Source organism: Lactuca virosa, chromosome 3 (genome assembly GCF_052849685.1).
Source record: "Lactuca virosa cultivar CGN04683 chromosome 3, Lactuca_virosa_CGN04683_v6, whole genome shotgun sequence".
NCBI lineage: Eukaryota > Viridiplantae > Streptophyta > Magnoliopsida > Asterales > Asteraceae > Lactuca > Lactuca virosa.
The window spans coordinates 87,086,864-87,106,255 of NC_136428.1; positions in this window are offsets into that span (position 1 = coordinate 87,086,864).

The following is a 19,392-nucleotide window of genomic DNA, read 5'->3' on the forward strand; positions in this document are numbered from 1 at the left end:
TCACAGTAGGGGTTGCACGGTAGTAGAAAAAATAAAATTTTCAAAAATTTTCAAAAACTTTTTCACTGCGGACGGAAGAGTCAGGGGTTACCGGTGCAACCATGGACCCCCTTGGTCCGCCCATAGTGTGATGAAATGCCTGCTTTACGTAAAAATGGCACCTAGGATCTTGTTCCCCGTCCTCCCACTTCTAATGTGGTCGATTCTATATGGGTTTTTTCAAACCAAATTTCATGCTGATGGTACACTTGACAAATACAAAGCCTGTTTAGCTGCTCAATATTTCACTCAAGTACCGGGCTTGGATTATTCTTCTACCTTCAGTCTAGTTGTTAAATCCTCAACTGTATGTACTGTTTTATCCCTAGTGGTTCTTATGAAATGATCACTTCATCAACTTGATGTCAACACTTTCATGAATGGATATCTTACCGACATTGTCTTCATGGAACAACCATTGGGCTTCATTTATGCATGATTTCCCACTCATGTTTGTTGGCTAAAACGAGTTATGTATGGTTTAAAGCAAGCTCCTATGATTTGGTTTCAAAGGTTGAGTGATTTTTTGGTTTAACTTGGTTTCTCTTGCAATCGTGCGAATACCTCCTTGTTTCTTTTTAAATGGGATTCATGTCTTTTGTACCTATTGGTATATGTTGATGATATTATTCTAACTGGGAATAATACCACAACAATTCGAAATTTTATATCTCGTCTCAACAATGAATTTTCAATTACCGATCTTGGTCACTTGAGCTATTTTCTTGGTTTGGATGTCTCCTATTCTGACTTTGGTTTATTCCTAAGTCAGTCTAAATATGCCTATGACATTCTCACTCGTTCCAAACTTCTTGATGCTAAACCAGTAGCCACTCCTCTTTCCACATCAGATTATTTTACTACTCAAGGTGTTCCATTATCTGACCCTACACTTTATCGCTCTTTAGTTGGTGTTCCATTATCTGACCCTACACTTTATCGCTCTTTAGTTGGTGTAACGCTCGCAAGATAGGGCTAGATGATTAAAGAATAATAAGATAATTAATAGTCTCAGTGATAATTAGACATTATCAAAGAAGGATTATTTAGGGATAATAATCTAAATGAAAGTCTTAGTAGTCGTTAAACCAAGAGCGTGCATATAGAGAGCGTCCAAATCTGACTTCATCACAAGAGCTTATGATTTTTCGAAGTTTCGGCGCAGCAGTATACGGCTCAGAAACCGAAGTAGAGATCGGTTGATTTCTAGGAAAAACAATCTAAATGAGAGTTGAAGATCTCGTCCATATGGTTCCATCGATATGAAGACAGCCGAGAACGGATATCATATGAGAAAGTTATGAGTTTTTAATGGACTTTAACAGTCTAAGCCCGTTAAAAATATAGCTTTAAAAATAAAGTCAAAACTAGCTAACGGAGTATAAACAAAAGCTATAGATCTCATCGAGAGCTTTTTGAGGATATAAAGAACGTCGAATACGGAGCTTGTATGAAGAAGAACGATTTTTTGAAGTTTTCTGAGAAGCGCCACACGTAGGTGGGTTGCACGGCGCGCACCTTCTAGAAAGTGGGGGAGTGCACCATATTTGTGACACGTGGCATAAAAATGGGAGGAGCAATGTCTCAGGTGTGCGTGGCGTGCACATTGGGTGCTACACACAATTGTACTATAGACTTCGGCTGCTCATTTGCTTCATCACTCCCTATCCTCCTCTCTATGAAAATTCTCTTGATTTTAGCCAATTTCCCTTAATTTATGACCTGTGGCGAAGCCCTGCGACACCCCTGAGTACTCATTTGAGTAATAGCCTTCGAGTAGGAGATCCCGAGTTAGTATTCTGCCCACTTAGATTTCAGAACCTCTGTAAGTTAAGTTACACTTAGTTAATGTTATGTAACTTTTAGTTATAATCATAGTCGTTATTATGAATCTATAATTAAGGTTTATCAGTAATTCCAAGTCATTATACTGATTGATCTGCTTATGAGAGTGATGTATACGCTAGATTTAGTGAGGTGTTTAAAGTGGGATTTCCAAACAGTATACTCTGTATACCAAACGGACCCTACCTCTGATATGATCCTACCTGGTTATTCTTTATTTAGATCTTGAAGTAGACTTTGGGATTATTGAGGAATCTAAACCTTTAGGATAACAGTTCCATGAAGTATGAAATTAGACTAAGACTTAGCGCTATGTACATCTAGGTCTGTTGGAAAAGGGTGTAAGGCGAAGCTCTGCCAAATTCACCAATCACCAGACACTTTGTCAAGTGAGTACAAAGTCCTATTCATGAATATGATTGAATATAAGTATTAATAAAATATTAAATATATGCTGGAAGTCGTATGTGAATTATATGCTTATCTCCTGGATTATATGTTAGGATACATATACATAACGTGCTATGTGTGAACGAGATATGGTTCTATTTTATGTTAGGATAAACAGATAATATTATATAATAATATTAAAAGTAAAATTGTTGAGAAGATAAATGATTAATAGTACCTAATACTTTTATGGAATATATATACACTAAGATAGGTTAGTGTCGCCCAAGAATAGAGTCGATATTAAAAGTTGGTTTTAGGCATTGTAATCTGGTCTAGGGATAAGCTTAGACTTATGGAAGATACCTAGCTCAATTAAGTTTGATATGAGGTAGTCTTATTAGGAGAATGTGCGTAACCTAGGAATAGAGAGTAAGGTTATGTTCAATGACACTATTAGGTGTCGATGTACAATAGCTCCGAAAAAGATAACCATAAATGGTGGGTCCTGATTAGGCAACTGTTAGCGGTATGTCTGGTCACCATGTAGAGTAGGTGACAACACTTGACATTCTAGACGGTCTTGTGAATTACGTTGTTAGTGTGGGATCATAACCTACAGACGTAAATGAAAGGTAATACCTTATTCATCAAGTTGCTCTGAAGGCTTTGGTGCCTTATGACTTACACCGGCCAAGGAAACCCCTAGATGTGTAGTCAAACCCTTACCTAAAATGGTTCATCGGAGAGATAATTCTATCTGATAATCTTGGACTAGGATCTGTGAGGATCGGTAGAAATGGATAATTTAGGATATGTGAGGATCGGTAACATTGTAAGTCTATATGGATTTAGTATGGTAACGGTTGGTTTTGCGGGTATGATAATTAAGGAATATTATCATATCAATATTGTGGGATTGAAATCCCTATGTACCTCACCAGGTTTCCCCAACCTGATCCACTTAGTTTATATGTATATCAGGTATCAAGACTTAAGCCACTGGAACTTGATTAGGATGCTGAGTGATTAAGAGATAGCCTGCAATAGTATTAAGGACCATCATGTTTTTATGCTGTAACTTATGTATCTGTATTGATTATGACATACTTAGGGTTTTAGCATTTTGGAAACAAACATCTTTTGTACTGGTATCTTCCGCATATATAAATCAATGATTTTTAAAGCCTAAAGAAAAGTTTTAATTGGTTCTGAAATTAGAGGATGTTACACTTGGTATCAGGGCATTAGTTTAAGCGAACTAGGAATTTGTAGGATTTCGAGACTAAAACTTAATGGTTAAGCAATGATGGTGATGTGTGTGTCTAAGATAGTTTAGGTTCTAAACCCGAATAGACACACGCACTCAGATATTATAGGGTATAGGCCTTAAATAATAGTAAGTGCTAAATAAGAAATTATTATATATAGCATAACGTAGGTTAAATACCTTATTTGCTATAACATGAACTAGCTTACTTTAGGATAAGATGCCTAATTTTCTTTTATGTGCCAAATGAATTGTAGTATAGCATGCCTTACATTACCATCTAGGTTGCTATTATTAGATTCAAGGTCTGTTGCCGACCTAGTATTAGGAAATTTTATGTGTTCAGATTTCTAGACATTTAATTACAATATTAGAACTGGCACATAACTTTTTAGAGTAATTTATCGTCTTGGTACATTGAATGCCTTCTCGGGTATACAGAACGTCATGGTCAGGACGCATGGTAGAGTGGGAAATGATACCTCAGACCGAAGCCTAAACCGGTTATGGTGGCAGGATTTCAAGCTATGATTCAAGCCATGCTTGACGAACATACAAAGGAGATTAGACAACTATTCCAAGGAAATAGGAAAGAACCCACTGCACTGGTTATATAACCAGTGTTAAATGAAGGCCAGTCCAAGGAAGGAGACTACAATGGGAATGTAGACTCGTCAACTATTAGGAAGGACGACTCCAAGAAAGAGGTTGATAGAGATGGATGTAAGTATGAAGACTTCATGGCATCCCAACCACCAAGACTTTCTGGAGAACCAACACTTGTAGCAGTCATGGATTGGATCTACGAAATGGAGACAGTGTTCGAGAGATATGAATATGGTAACCAATGGAAAACAATCTTCGCAACTAGACAACTAAAGACTTGAGTATTAAGTTGGTGGAAGCGACTGGCTAATGCTATGCCGAAAGGAGAGGCAATGAAGATATTATGTGAGAACTTCCTTGTGCAATTGAAGGAGGAGTACTGGTCAGAAAGAGACCTTCTGGAAATTGAAAATGAATTCCAAAACCTGAAGAAAGGAGAGATGAGCGTCAGAGAGTATGCTATAGCCTTTTTCGAAAAGATGGAATTAGTCTCTTACCTAGTTCCTACTGAACTCTACAAGATAGAGAAATTTGCTAATGGATTACTAACGAATTTTGGTCCTTTGGTAAAGCAAGAAACTACCTTGGGAGCAGCTATCCAAGTTGCTAGGTCCTTAGAATACATAGTTGAAAGGAAAATCGCCACCAAGGATGAAGTTGGAGAGAAGAAGAAGGGTAAAGAAATTTTGGAACCCAATAAGAGGGGAAGATTTCCGAAATATAACCCTAACGACAAGAAGCCCGGAGATGGAAATGAAGCAATATGGTGTGAAAAATGCAGAAATAAGCATTTTGGATAATGCTCTGAAGCTGTAACCTGCTTTAGGTGAGCCAAATCTGGTCACTATGCTAACCGGTGTGCAGTTATGACATGTTTCAAGTGTGGAGAAGTAGGGCATTTCAGGGAGGATTGACCAAATAAGAAAGGAGCGGCACGAGCATTGCAAAATACTCTGAAGATAGTAAAGGAAGAAGCACATGGCTCTTCAAGACGTTAGGGGTAGGAAGCTACCTACCCAAATTCAAGATATGGAGTAGTCGTCTTATATAGATAGCAGTAGGATGAGAAGCCTAATATAGAGAGGCATATTATATGAATAAATGTTGTAATCATTTTCGAAAGTTAAAAAATTTCTAGTTATGTTACATCGTTGTGTAGCAATAAAAAATTATGATTTCAACATAATGGGTTGGTTAAGAATAAATTCTGGTATAGTGTGCCTTGTAAAGCAGGACACTACACGAGAAAGAATTTATACCAATGGTTGGAAAGTAAAATTGCGGTTAAGGATACGTATGAAAGATGTCGTAGTAGAGTCTAGGAATTTTTTTGTATATGATTAATTGGACACATCTATATGTGTTAAATTGCTTTTGTGATCGTAGGAAATAATAACTTGAGAAAACTGCGAGACAACTTTTGGGACGAGTATGAGTAGGTGTGGAAGGTAGTATGGGCTCATACTACCGGAAGCACATGACTCGTACTTGGATTAGGAGGAGTCACAAGGTTACTAAGGCACTAGTGATTGCTTTCATTCTTGTTCATTTCCATCGTTACCTTTGTTTCGGTGATGATTTCTATTCCAACCCTAGTATTCATAGCAAATCGAGTCCGACTTTAGATTGAAGGAAAAGATAGTCAAAGCGATCGATAGAAGCATCGCAGTCTCCGTAGCCTATAGCTAGAAGTCCTACATGCTAGAATGTGATTGTATCACGTTAGAACATAAAGGAAGGTATCCTTCATGTTAAGAGTCTGACTCAAAAAGACCTACATCTAACCAATATATCATCAATCAAAGGTCATTCAGGACATGACCCATCGATCTATTACAATGGTCAAAGTAAGGACCTTAATTTAGGTTAAGAAAAAGCAGGAGCTTCCAATGGAGATCAAATTTAGAAGGAAGAACAGATGCAACACCGTTAGCGATCAAGAAGTCAAAAAGTTAGAAACTCAATAGAAAAGAGACATTAGATGTTACGATTACCACCTAGGATGGAAAGTTAACGTGCAAATTCATTATACAAGCCCTATTTTGTTGATGATTTCGGGACGTAATCATCCTAAGGGGGAGATAATTCTAATGCCCGCAAGATAGGGCTAGATGATTAAAGAATAATAGGATAACTAATAATCTCAGCAATAATTAGACACTATCAAAGAACCAAGGGAGAAGTTATAGAAAATTATAAGATTGAACCAAGGGAGAAGTTAAAGAAAATCCAAGTTTAAAATCCCTTGTAATGGTACTGCCTCCAGCATAGTAAAACCATTAGTTTTCCTTAAACTGAATTTACGTACTATTTGAGAACCTTTTGTGATCTTCAAAACACCATCACCACTTGAAGATTTGTAACACTTGTCGTCATATGTTGAAGAAGATGATATTCATCGTAGGAATATAATGAACATCAGTTATAGTTCAAATCAAGCCATCAAACATCTTGAAACGATTGCATCGATGCTTTTAATTTTGTATAGGGAACCATCAAAACTACATACTAACTCAACATAACAAATTGGTTTTAACAATAGTAAACCAATCATTGTGAGAACACATATGATAAGTGAAAGTTGAGTAAAGAACCCAACTATCATGAACACCTTCAACAACAACAATAAGAACCTCAACATCAGAATTAACATCATGAGTATAGCTTGTAGAATTACCATTACCCTTAGAATTATTTGAGGCATTCTTTTTCTTTATTTTGCAACTTATATCATTCACAAATTTCGTGACCATCTTTCTTCCAATATCGAAAAGACTTTTTCATTACCTCGTGATTTAGATTGACTATCTTTTCCTCAAAAATGCCTTTCATTAGATCGATCCCAAAAAGATAACCATTCACCTTACGAATTATTTGAAAAATCATTAGAAACAATTTTTCATATTTTTGTTAGATTATAAGGCTTCATAAACTTCATGTAAGGTTAGAGTGTCATGACTATAAATAATAATATCTTTTTGGTTTAAAAAGGAGCTTGGAAGAGAACATAGAAGAATCAAACTAAGCTCTTCTTCAAAATACTTAATTTCCAAAGTCTTCAAATAGGACATGATATTTTTGAATACAAACATATGGTTGAGTAGATTATCACATTCCTGAACTATATATTAGAAAAACTTTTGGTGTAAATGCATCTTACTCGTACGATCTTTCTTTATGCATATTGATTGCAACACCTGAATCCTGGTATTAATTATACTTTGAGTGCTAAGTCAAAGAATTGAATCTAGAACTTTAGCCATGACCACGACCTGATGATAGGCTTACCGCGACGTGGTGATTGCCTTGTCACCACGACGTGGTGTCCATTTGCGTCACGACGTGTGTCCATTTGTGCCACGACGTGATGTCGTCATGAGCCTAAAACCATAGGGCTAGGATTTTTATCATTATTTAAGGAATGATGGGGCTAGGGTTTCCCTTAACCCTAGCCTCCATCCCTCCAAGAAGTGTTCCTCCAAAACCCTAGCCGCCTTTTATTTTCTATGTATTTTTGGTGTGTTTGATAGCATTTTGGAAGAGAAGCATCATCTATTGGAGCTTATGAAGTAATCCTTGAAGGGGGTCCATCATCGTGTGCATTTCTTGGACCATTGTAAGTGTCCAAATCTCCAGCTTGATATTTTATCTTCATAGACTTATCTTATTTTGGCATTTTAGTCCCTTATGATGGTTTTGTTGAAAGTATAGTGAAGCAATTTTGATAAAGCTTGCAAATTTATCAATTTCATGTATCCCCAATGAGTTTTACCTTTTAGATCTAGAACCAAACAGTGTTTTGGATCCATGTAATGAAATAAGATCTCTTTTTTGCCCCTTTTGACATAAAATGGAGTGGGGCTTGCATGGGGTGTTTAAGTTCATAAAGTTAGGATTTTTATGGCTCATATTGCTATGATTAAGCCTGCTAGAAAGTTTAAGCCTTGATCTTAAAGGATTATGGACTTAATAAGAAGTTGATTATTCCAGGTGAACCACAACGTAGCCGATGGCTGGCCACGATATGGTGTGAAAAGGTTTTGTGATTGCTCTGCTTTTACCATGACGTGGAAAACAGTTAGCCACGGCGTGGCAGGATCAGGGATCGCTACTGAATTGTCTTAGTCTATGATGTGGCAATGGTCTTGCCACGACGTGGAGGTCTGCTGATTTGACTATTAACCATTGGGTTTTGGACTAGGTTTGAACATGGGTCAAATGTAGGGTTTTAGGTCATAGGATGAGAATTGACCTCTGAATATGTGTTTAGGTGGACATTGTGCCTGCCTTTCTGTGTTATGAGTTGTAGAGGTTTTTGATGTGCCTGTGAGGTGAGTACTCTAACTGTGTTACTTATTTCATATGTTGTATTGGAGTTGCTGATAGCTTCGGGCTGCTGATAGCTTCGGGCTGCTGATAGCCTATAGAACTGCTGATAGTCTATAGGACTTCTAATACTCCATGGGGTTGCTGATAACCCATAGTTGTTGGAGTTTTTGATAACTCAAGGTTGTTGATAGCCCATAGGACTACAAAAAATCCATAGGACTGCTGATACTCCATAGGGTTCCTGATAACCCATAACTATTATAAATGTTTTGCTTTGATGTGATGTATTTGATACGTTGGGGAACTCATTAATCTTTGGCTTACAGTTGTGGATTTAAATGTGTAAGGTACTTTTGAGGATCGGGGCAAGATGAAGGTATGGCCATACACATCGTCCAGTAGTCTTCATGATTTTGAGAGATGTTATGATACTATGACTTTTTATGATATAATGTGAAACATTGATTTTGATGGTTTTTGGTTTATGGAAACATCGTTTATCTGTTTTTAAAATGAGAATTTTTACTTTGTTTTTTAGGGCGTTACAAGTTGGTATCAGAGCCCTAGTTTGAGGGATTTTGATGAACACCCGTGTGATTCCAATCTAAAACTAAGGATCTACAAAGTTTTTACAACTATTTTCCAAATATAACCTTAAAATAAGGAACATGATTCCATGTGCACGATCAACCGAAGCTTAAAGGAAATTGATCCCCCAAAATATCCATACGTGTTAATTGTTTATATGTGAATTGCTAGAACTGCATGCTAGTAAATAGGCTACGGATCCCCAGGAAATTGCAAGATAGATTTGCCTGATTATTATAATGCTTAGTGGTGCTTGTGGGACTGACATTATCATTGTCTGTTGTCAGGTGTATGCCTTATATTTGTACATGATTAGGATCTTAGAGCCTTAGAATGCTTGATTTAGCCTTTGTTCTTATCACATTTTTAGTGGTGGGCTTAGGGTAGAATCATTTATTCGACTAACTATGGGATCTTGTATTATATATGACTAGTATACACGAGGCAACCATCAGTGATTGTGGAGGTTCTTTGCGGCACAGGAGTATGGCTGAGAGAGTCCTAGATCGAGAAACTAGGATTTAGTAGGTGACTCTTTAAAGTGTATAAGTGTATGTTAGTGAACCTATTTGTAGTTGAATTTTAATGACTTAGAATTTGGATGATTCTTGTGAAAAATACGGATAAGTGTAGAAGATAGTATGGGATCGTACTACCAGAAGCATAGGATCCGTATGAGTGTCAAGGGAAGTCACATGATTCTAAGGAGTGGGTAGCTGAGTGTATACCTTGTTAGCACTATAATTTTATTTTGACCCGTTTCCTGTATATTTTTTAGTATGGTGATGACCTGAGGATCCGATTCAGGCACGAGTGGCCTTAAGAGGCCATGGATGAGTGATGATGAGATCTAGGAGTTGATCTCTATGCAGGTAACCTTATCGATTATGGAGGCGATTCCAGAGCTTTTCGGGTCTATCAAAACCACACTAGTTGACATGTTCGACAAGCGCTATGTCGCTGTCACTAAGGTTGTTGCCACTGTAGCCACTTCAGTTGTCAATGTTGTGGGACCTCAAGGGATGGATCGATATAGTATCAAGATGTCAGTAACATGAATACCCTTGAGTTTTTTGGGTTCAAGGACCCGACCATCGCCATGAGGTGGATTTATGATGTTAAGGCATGTTTCTATATGTGTTCTTGCTCGGAGAACCTAATGGTCAGATTTTCACTAATCCTTCTTTGCATGGGGGTGAAGGACTGGTGAAAGTTCATGACCCAGATGTTTTCACAAGTGGAGCCAGTTGCAATGACCTGGGATCAGTTCTCGGAGATGCTCTGTACCGAGTATGTTCCACCGGTGTAGAGAGAGAGAGATAGAGAGAGAGAGAAAAAAAGAGATAGAGAGAGAGAGGTTGGCTTAAGAGTATCTGTCGCTCAAGAAGACGAAATAATCGTTGAAGGAGATCAGCAAGATGTTCACTAAGATGGCCCTATTTTTTCATGAGTATGTTGTCTCTAAGCAGGTGTAGATGTCACAATACTTGAGCATGCTCAAGATTGAGATTCGGGAGTTTGTGTCGACCACCCAGTATCAGAACCTAGCTGAGTTGTAGTCACATGCCCAAAGGAGGGAGATAGATTTAGATACACAGAGGAAGAAGAAGAGGTAGACCACAGTTCAGACTTAGCCAGCAACTAAGCGGTTCAAAACCATTGATTCCTGATCAGTAGGCCGGAGAGGCTGCACTTGCAACAAGTGCGGTAACGTTCATGAGGCTACTTTCCAATAAGGTTCCAGGTATTACAAGTATGGAAAAAGGGCTATCAGGTGAAGGATTGTACTCATAGGTTTAGGGTTTGTTTCCGTTATGACTTACTTCTAGGCCAGTGTAGGCACCGGCTCCTACGAAATTTATTGATCTCAGACGGGTGACAGGGGATAGCTGAGGCCCCAGAGGCTAGGGGACGTTCTTATTAGTTGATAGTGGAGGAGGCGAGGGCGGGACCTGATGTCGTTACTGGTATGTGTCTATTTTTATTTCTTGCTATTTAAATCTACATGCTTATGTTATGTTTTTGTTTAGATACATTCCTAGTGAATTCCATGTTTGCTTTAGTGTTGTTCAACTCGAGTGCGGGTCAGTCATTTGTATCGTTGTTAATCAGTAGGATCTTCGATGTAAGTCTTGGTGTTTTAGAGTTTCCGTTGCAAACAAACACAAGGTTTCTGCTACAAGTGTCTTCCATGGTCGTGTTCTAGAGATTTTCAGAGTGCCTTTTCCGATTGATCTAGTCCCCATCCTGATTGGGGACGTTTGTGTGACCGTGGGTATGGATTGGTTGAGCCGGTTCGAGGCTATGATCGAATGTGAGCGACAACTAGTGGTGGTACGTACCCCAAGTGGTGGAGAGTTAACTATCTACGAAGAGGGTATTAGAGTTGGCTCGACTTTCTGTCTAGTCGTGAGGGCTATGAGAAATTTGCATCAGGGTTGTGCGAGATACCTTGCTTATGTGGTTGATACTCGAGAAGAGAAGAAGCGCCTGATCTCCGATGTATAATTGGTTTGAGAGATCCCTAACATTTTCTTGGAGGATTTTCCTAGTGTATCTCCGAAGACGCCAGTTGAGTTTAGGATTTATCTGATCCCTAGGTTGGCCCCTATTGCTAAGGCGCCATATTGCCTTGCACCACCCAAGATGCAAGAGTTGTCCTCTCGACTTCAGGAGCTGTTTGGCAAGGAGTGTATTTAACCGAGAAGTTCACCCTGGGGAGCACCGATGATGTTTGTGAAAAAAGAAGGATGGTTTTCACCGTATGAGTATAGATGACGTATTCGAGCAGCTGCAGTATGCAACTTTATTTTCCAAGATCGATTTGTGTGACATCCCCTAATTTCTCGGCCAGAAAAGACCGATTTAATTTATGCTTTTTAAAATAAAATCAGAGAAATCTTTTCAAAAGATATTGCGGAATAGGTCCCTAATATAAAACATGATAATGTTTATCAAAACCCTTCTTTAAGAAGGTATATATTTCCCATATATATATCAAAACCTCGGGATGTCATGTTCCGATACAGATCAAAAGCATAAACAAGACATTATAAGCCTTTCAATAGTTATTTACAACTACTGGCCTATAATCCAAAAATCTCTCATCGTCCTCCGACTATGCTCGGGGTCCACTACCTGTAATCATAAAAAGCTGAGTGGGTCAGGCTTGGGAGACTGGTAAGCATATAGTGTTTTCAACCCACAATAATAATAACTTATTAAGTTCACCAATCAACAATAACCCCGATTACCCATTCCCGTTGTCCTCACTTTATGTCCCTAAACACCTAACACAAGGGACTTATCCTAAGGAATATCATCGGGTTGGACACTACTGCTAAGGGGACTCCTCAGCCATACATGTCCTAAAGGCAACCATGAGGGGGATTGGAGTACACCAATGAACATTTAGTTCATCAACACCTACAAGTTGCGAACTTGCTAGTGTACCACTGGACTGTCTAGAAAGGTCTGTGATCGTCATCTATACTCCGCTAGACGACTACAACAACACCAACAACAACACCAACAACAACACCGACAGTGAGGCCTCTCATCATTTTAACACCCACCGACTATTTTGTCTACCCATGTTCTACCCAACATATTTGTAGATAAAATACATATACAGTTTAAAACTTGTATAAAACATCAATTCAACAGTCACCTCAAATAAACAATTAACATATTTACACATAACACGTATTTATAGTAAATACTTCATATATATGTGTAAATTGAAAGTAACTACACACTCACCTGATTTAATGAAAATCGGGCAGCAATTCGTTTCCTAAAACGATCGTTTCTAATAAAACCGGGAGTTTTATTGAGAAACCGGGCTCTGCGAAAGTCGGGCTTCGAAACCGAAAAGATAAATTTTCCAGGCTTCACGGGCACTTCGTGGCGTATTCCGGGGCTTATAATTGATACCGGGGCTTCGGGGAATGTTAAGATGAAGAAAATATGAAGAAAGGGGTGAAAGATGGTGAAATCCCAAAAGTACCCGAGAAGGCTCGCAGGACCCTTCTATTTATAGGGGTCCGAAGTCCGTTCTGGTGGTGGGGTCCACAGGCGAGGGTGCGTAGGTGGCTGCATGTGCGAAGGCCTCGCTGTCCTCTCCTGATTGGACCGAGCTCTAGTCCGAAGTAGGGGGGGTTGTGGCAGCTTTCGAGGGTTCGGTCTCGTGCAAGAGGGTATGTGTCGCACCGCTATTGGACCACTTCGGATCAGACCAGGTGCTCGGATGACTTAGCAGCTCGGACACGTGGCTCGCCTGACTCACCCATTTCGGACACGTGGCACGTTCTAAGCGAGGGTGGCGTGGCAAATCGTGACTATGCGAATTTTCTCGTTTTTTGTGCAAAAACTTCTAAAATCCATAACTTTCACATACGAGCTCCATTTTTTACGTTCTTTATATGCACGCGTAGGTAAAACTACGCCCTATAACTTCCGTTTAGACTTCGTCGGCTAATTTTGAATTTAATTTTTATATTCTTATTTTTAACAGACCGAGACAGGAAATCCGTTAAAAATTCATAACTTCTTCATCCGACGTCCGTTTTTGTCAGACTTTTTACCGCTGTGCTACTATTTACGAGACCTTCGATTCTCGTTTAGGTTGTGTCGGCTAAAAATCACTCGATCTAAAATTCGAGTTTTTAGCTGTCTACTGCTAAGCTGAAACTTCGAAAAATCATAACTTCCTCATACGAAGTCAGATTTGGGCGTTCTTTTTATCGAACTTCTCGGTTTAACGAATACTAAGAATTTCGTTTAGATCACTAAGGCTAAAAAGTAGTTTATCAAAAACTCACTTTTTACGACATTCGGCACCGTGCCGGTTTATCGCGAAACTTCGACATGTCATAACTTCTTCGTTATAACTTGGATTTCGGCATTCTTTATATATCCGTAATCCTTGTCACGACCATTACAACTTTCTTAATAGATATTGGCTTTATCTAAAATTTATTTTCGACGCTCATTTTTATTCTTAATTAATTAACTCCTGGTAATTAAGCATAAAACACATAAAACACATAGAATTCACATAATTCCTTTTTCATTTCTTCAAAATGAGTTAAAAAGGTTAACCTAGACTATCATATAAAGATTAATGCCTAGGCTAGAAACACGAGTGTTACAATTTGAGGCCAGGGTATCACCAGATGAGGCTTAGAGAGGAGGACATTTAGGAAACGGTTCTTTCAGACTCGATACGATCATTATGAGCTTTGGTGATGCCATTTGGTCTCACCAATGCACCGACAACATTCATGGATCTGATGAATCATATGTGCAGGTTGATGCTCGACTGGTTAGTTATTATGTTTATTGATTATATATTGGTCTATTCCAAGACTATGGAACAATATGAGAAGCACATGTGTGACATCCCCAATTTCACGGCCAGAAAAGACCGATTTGTTTATGCTTTGTTTTTAAAACCAGAGTAATCTTTTAAAGAAAACAGTTGCGGAATTTGTTCCCAAAACAAAAATGTGATAAGAATTTATCAAAGCATTCCTTTAAAGAAATGTATTTTCATTATATAACAAAATCTCGGGATGTCATGTTCAATACAGACCAAAAGCATAAACAGAACAAAATAGACCTTACAACAGTTATTCATAACTACTGGCCTATAATCCAAAATCTCTCGTTATGTCAGCCAACTTATGCTCTCGTGCCATAACTTGTAATATAAAGAAAATTGAGAGGGTCAGGCTTGGGAACCTGGTGAGCATATAGGGTTTTCAACCCACAATAATATAATTATTATATTCACTTATCAAACAATCAATCCAATTACCCACCCCCATTATCTTCATTTATTTCTTAAAGATTTACCCTAAGAACCGATTACCCTTCTCCCATTCATTCCTAAGAATTGCCCTAAGGAATTGGCACAAAGTCTAGTGCTGCCATGGTTCTTAGATCACCTCTGGTGAACACACAGTTCAAAATAATTAATGAACACCTAGTTCAAGAACACCCATTGAACACACTCCGTTCAATAATACCTAATGAACACCTAGTTCAAAAACACCTAATAAACACTTAGTTCAAAAACACCTAATGAACACTTAGTTCGATTATCCCTGACGAACACATAGTTCAAAACATCTAGTGAACACTTAGTTCAAATATCCCTGGTGAACTCAATCACCTAAGGAACACAGAGTACGAAAGCTCTTAGTTCAAACCATGTGATAATAATGTATATCTCGATCCTGCAAAACCACTAATACTATTAACACATATAAATCATATTTCTAAAACAATCTATCCCATCCCGTCGATTCCCACATACTGACCCTATACAATGATCTTATGAGATCTAGCCTAAGGAATCGATATGAACAACAACTGACGAAGCTGCTTCGGAAATTCCCTGGCAGCAAACGAGGATCAATAAAGACATCAAATGAGGGGAATGGAATAAGTTTCACCACGAACCTTCGTTTGTAAAAGAAAGAACCACAAGACAATTAAGTCAGGGGTAGTTATCTAGATAACAATGCCTAGGCGTGGTCCGACTATCATGAGGTATTATACCCCAGACTCTACCTATCCTAACATTGAACTTTGCCTAGCAGTGGCCTGAATACATGAAGTATTTTACCCCCAGACGCACCCTATCCAGCAATATAACACCAGACATACCTAGCAGTGGTCTATTACCGACACACTTTATTAGGCAGTCTGCGAAGTTCCCTTAATTACTTCGTGAAAGAAAACGCTGACATATGAAGCTCGGTCGATCACTTCATAAAAGAAACGCTGACTCCAAAGCTCTCTCAAAATAAAATTATGGGGAAATACTACTAGAGTACTCCCGTACGCTCCCGTAACTGACACACAAAATTGTCAAAAAGACTTTGTACATGATAGTACTTCTGGCACATTATAGTACTCTGGTATGCGAAGGACTCGTACCCGAGAACATAATAGTACCCTGGCACAAGCAGCACCCAAGACACAGAGCTTTGAAAAGGACTTCGTACATAAAATGTACTTCTGTATGTAGGACGTACTCCACCGATCATCAATCTCGCAACGCACGTACTCTTAATAAGAGACTACCCAATGTCCAAACTTAATTAAACTAAACATCCCTTCTTAAGTCTTAACCCATCACTAGGCAAACCTACAATGCTTATAATCAATTTTTGATACTATCTCCGTTTAGGCAACGCCAACTAGTGTATACTTAACACAAGGTTTTAAGTAATAATATCATATATAAACATCTTAACACATATTGAACCATAACTGATTCGCACGTTGTATATCATCAAATATATCTAACACGTATTTCGAACAATAACAAATACTTCACATACATATGTATATTTCATACTTTAATCAATAATCGTATTAAAATCACGTTCCTAAAAGGGACTATACACATGATACCTTATCGAATGAACACATAATTCAAAAATACATAATCCGTACTCCTGGATCTAAAATTTACCTCCTTACCTAATCCATATTCACGGATCTAAAACTAACCTCTTAATCTGATCCATACTCCCATGTCTAAAACAAGTTTATCTCTTTACCCTTTTATCCCATACCAACAATCTCATCTACCCATGTTCTACCCAACATATTTATAGATACAAAATACATATATAGTTTAACTCATTAAGACCTATATAATTCATCCATTCCACAATCATCTTAAATAAACAACAATATATACACATATAACACGTATTTCATAGCAAATACTTAATATTTATGTGTAAGGAGAAAGTGACTATACACTCACTTGGTTAGACGATGCTCGGACAGCACTACAACTCTAAGAGTAGTATTCTTCGGTGAAACCGGGATCACTTCGCACACCGGGCTTCTCGCGGGCAGAGCTTCGGCTCGGAAACTCTTTTCTTCTCAGGATCTTCGGGTTTCGGGACTTGCTTCGGGTCTCGGGGTTGATACCGGGGCTTCGGGGGTACCTTTTTGCACGTAAATCGAGGTAATATGGGAGAGAGAGAAGAGATTTGGCAACCACAAACGGCTGCCCCTTCAAATCTATTTATAGGGTTGTTTTCTCATTTTCCACGTCGTGGGCACTTCTTCCACGTCGTGGGCTTGGTCGTCATTGCATGCGTCATCGTCCACTTGCTCTGTCAGGCTCCAGAAGGTGTCAGAAACCATGCCACGTCGTGGGCACTGTTTCCACGTCGTGGTCTCTGACAGTTTTGGGGTTTCGCGCCCCGAACTTCAGAAATTCATAACTTTCGCATACGAACTCCGTTTTTGACGTTCTTTATATCGACGCGTAGGTAAAAACAAGATCTACAACTTTCATTTAGACTTTGTAGGCTAATTTTTACTTTATTTTTAATATATTAATAATATACTTTTTTTAGTAGGCCGGGACAGGAAAACTCCGTTAGAAATTCATAACTCCTTCATCTGACGTCCGTTTTCGACTGTCTTTTCACCGTTAGACTACTATCGATGAGATCTTCGATTATTGTTTAGATTGTTTCGGCTAAATATCGCTCGATCTCATATTCGAACTTCGGGCTGTACACTGCTAAGCCGAAACTTCGAAAAATCATAACTTCCTCATACGAAGTCAGATTTGGACGTTCTTTTTATGCACGCTCTCGGTTTAACATATTCTACGACTTTAATTTAGATCGCTAAGGCCAAATATTGCTCTAACATAAATTCACTATTTACGTCTCGCTGTGTCGTACCGGTTCTGTCGCGAAACTTCGACAGGTCATAACTTCTTCGTTATAACTCGGATTTCGGCGTTCTTTATATGTACGGAATCCTTGTAACATATACTACAACTTAGTTAATATTATTCATCCTAAATAATCTTCTATCAAAAAGTCATTTTTGACGCTTATCGTCTCTAAATTGACTAGCCCGGGTCTACGGGCGTTACAATTATCTCCCCCTTAGGATGATTACGTCCCGGAATCATCAACGAAAATAGGACTTGTATAATGATTCCATACGCTATCTCTTCATCCTAGGTAATAACCGTAACTTCTATGTTTCCTCGAAAGAGTATTTAACTCTATGGCTTTCTTGACCGCAGACGATGCCCAATCTTGCATCTGCTTATCGTACTATGTTGTACTTTCAATCGTAACCTTCAAGTTACCAAATAAGTCCTTATTGTGGACTCCTTCTTCTTCTTAGGATAAATACTTTCCTTTATCTATTGTAACAGACCGATGGGTCGTGCTCTACTGACCTCTCATCGCACGATGCGACGCTTAGACTCGGTCTTTTTAAAGGTAAATTCCAGAATGGAATATACCTTCCTTCATATTCTAATGTGATATAATCACATTTCAGCATGTAGCATTTCTACCTGCAAACTTTTTTCAACAACGAGCGCGATACTATCGATCGCATTAATTTCAACGTTCTGACTTAAGTCAGATGTTACATCTAACTTGGTCCTCTAGACCACGTAACATACTCATCGCAGTCGAACTCAAATTTATATGACCACTAGGGTGGGAATAACAACCATCTCACTAATCATTACCGAAACAAGGGTAATGACATACTCGAATAAAACGAAATCAATCACCAGCTTCTTGGTAACCTTGTGACTTTCCCTGATCCAAGTGCGAGTCATGTGCTTCCGGTAGTATATGCATCTACTACCTTTCACACCTACTCATACTCGTCCCAAGTATTGTCTCGCAGTCCCCAAGTCCTAAAATCACAAAACAATTTAACATATACGAATGTGTCCAAATAATCATAAACAATTTCCCTAGACTCTACTAGGACTTCTTCATTGCGTATCTTCAATCATCAATTCTACTTCAACTCGATTGGTGATGGAAATACCGGGTGATGAGACGACCTCAAGATTTACACCAATCTCTCCATCATCCTGCCAATCGAAGGAGTACTTCAGACGTACCGTACTCCTCTAAACGTATTGTTATTTCATAAGACATACTCTAAAGCCAAGATACCACTCTTACAATATTTTCTGATAGGTATCATCCACTATCATAAGCCTTTTTCATTTCCTCCATTTACTCAATTTCTCTACGAGTCTTCACCATGACCCTTTGTACACCCAAGCAGACATTCGGTGTACCAAGCGAGAATTTTAAGATAAGAAAGCTATAATTACGATAAACGTATAAATCTCCTTATCACCCCGAAACGTTTACATGCTAGTTCTAATATCGTAGTCATACGCTTAGAATCCTACACACATAAGGTTTCCAGATCCGGTCGGCAACAGACCATAGATCCGAACAAATAATAGCATCAATTTAGCTATTACACAAAACAATTAGCACATAAAA